The following is a 2,500-nucleotide window of genomic DNA, read 5'->3' on the forward strand; positions in this document are numbered from 1 at the left end:
CACCCCCCTACACCCCCCTCCCTATCTCTGTCACCCCCCTACACCCCCTCCCTATCTCTGTAACCCCCTATACCCCCTCCCTATCTCTGTCACCCCCCTACACCCCCTCCCTATCTCTGTAACCCCCTATATCCCCTCCCTATCTCTGTTACCCCCTACACCCCCTCCCTATCTCTGTCACCCCCCTACACCCCCTCCCTATCTCTGTAACCCCCCTACACCCCCTCCCTATCTCTGTAACCCCCTACACCCCCTCCCTATCTCTGTCACCCCCCTACACCCCCTCCCTATCTCTGTAACCCCCCTACACCCCCTCCCTATCTCTGTCACCCCCCTACACCCCCTCCCTATCTCTGTAACCCCCCTACACCCCCTCCCTATCTCTGTCACCACCCTACACCCCCCTCCCTATCTCTGTCACCCCCCTACACCCCCTCCCTATCTCTGTCACCCCCTACACCCCCTCCCTATCTCTGTCACCCCCCTACACCCCCTCCCTATCTCTGTCACCCCCCCACACCCCCTCCCTATCTCAGTAACCCCCCTACTCCCCCTCCCTATCTCTGTCACCCCCCTACACCCCCTCCCTATCTCTGTCACCCCCCCACACCCCCTCCCTATCTCTGTAACCCTCTCCAGCCCCTACACCCCCTCCCTATCTCAGTAACCCCCTACACCCCTACACCCCCTCCCTATCTCAGTAACCCCCTACACCCCTACACCCCCTCCCTATCTCAGTAACCCCCTACACCCCCTCCCTATCTCTGTCACCCCCCTACAACCCCCTCCCTATCTCTGTAACCCCCCTACACCCCCTCCCTATCTCTGTCACCCCCCTACACCCCCTCCCTATCTCTGTAACCCCCCTACACCCCCTCCCTATCTCTGTCACCACCCTACACCCCCTCCCTATCTCTGTCACCCCCCACAACCCCCTCCCTATCTCTGTAACCCCCCTACACCCCCTCCCTATCTCAGTAACCCCCCTACACCCCCTCCCTATCTCTGTCACCCCCCCACACCCCCTCCCTATCTCTGTAACCCTCTCCAGCCCCTACACCCCCTCCCTATCTCTGTAACCCCCTCCAGCCCCTATACCCCCTCCCTATCCCTGTAACCCCCCTCCACCCCCTCCCTATCTCTGTCACCACCCTACACCCCCTCCCTATCTCTGTCACCCCCCTACACCCCCTCCCTATCTCTGTCACCCCCCCCACACCTCCTCCCTATCTCTGTAACCCCCTACAACCCCCTCCCTATCTCTGTCACCCCCCTACACCCCCTCCCTATCTCTGTCACCCCCCCACACCCCCTCCCTATCTCTGTAACCCTCTCCAGCCCCTACACCCCCTCCCTATCTCAGTAACCCCCTACACCCCTACACCCCCTCCCTATCTCAGTAACCCCCTACACCCCTACACCCCCTCCCTATCTCAGTAACCCCCCCTACACCACCTCCCTATCTCTGTCACCCCCCCACACCCCCTCCCTATCTCTGTAACCCTCTCCAGCCCCTACACCCCCTCCCTATCTCAGTAACCCCCTACACCCCTACACCCCCTCCCTATCTCAGTAACCCCCTACACCCCTACACCCCCTCCCTATCTCAGTAACCCCCCCTACACCCCCCTCCCTATCTCTGTCACCCCCCTACACCCCCTCCCTATCTCAGTAACCCCCTACACCCCTACACCCCCTCCCTATCTCAGTAACCCCCCCTACACCCCCTCCCTATCTCTGTCACCCCCCTACACCCCCTCCCTATCTCTGTCACCCCCCTACACCCCCTCCCTATCTCTGTAACCCCCTACACCCCCTCCCTATCTCTGTAACCCCCTACACCCCCTCCCTATCTCTGTAACCCCCTACACCCCCTCCCTATCTCAGTAACCCCCCTACACCCCCTCCCTATCTCTGTCACCCCCCCTACACCCCCTCCCTATCTCTGTCACCCCCTCCCGGTCTGATGGTGTTCCTGTCCCTTCCCTCCACAGTGTGGGATCTCCGTGCGGAGTGTGAAAGTTCGGGAATCTGGCTGCAATCCCATCGATCTGTCTCTGCCTCTCGAGTGACCCTCTGGGCTTGACCCCACTCCCTGGAGGAAGGGGCCGCGGGGGGAGGAGAAACCATTCCACAGCTTGACCCCTCGGACACTCTGACCCTGAGCCATGAACCCTGACCTTGGCCATTCCTCTCTGTGACCCCTGGCCTCGGTGAGGCCTCGTCGTGGCCCCTGACCTTTGGCCATGCCTCTCCGTGACCCCTGACCTTGGCCTGGCCTCTCCGTGACCCCTGACCTTGGCCTGGCCTCTCCGCGACCCCTGACCGGAGTCTTGCCTCCCCGCCACCCCTGACCTTGGTCTGGGCCTGTTGTGAACCTTGACCCTGACCCGGCCACTCTGTGACCCCTGACCTCCAGGCCGTCCTCACTCTGACCAATCGGCTTCTGTCTCTCTGGACGTTAAATGGAGTAGATACCAACTCCACCCCCACCCCCCCT

The 2,500-nt window shown here is 61.7% G+C and overlaps 1 protein-coding gene across 1 annotated transcript in view; it reads right to left on the reverse strand.

Moving 5' to 3' along the window:
* The window catches only part of LOC140468494 (thrombospondin type-1 domain-containing protein 4-like), a 37,002-nt gene that overhangs the window by 34,150 nt on the left and 352 nt on the right, over positions 1-2,500 (reverse strand).

This window comes from Chiloscyllium punctatum, chromosome 47 (genome assembly GCF_047496795.1).
Source record: "Chiloscyllium punctatum isolate Juve2018m chromosome 47, sChiPun1.3, whole genome shotgun sequence".
Taxonomy (NCBI): Eukaryota; Metazoa; Chordata; class Chondrichthyes; order Orectolobiformes; family Hemiscylliidae; genus Chiloscyllium; species Chiloscyllium punctatum.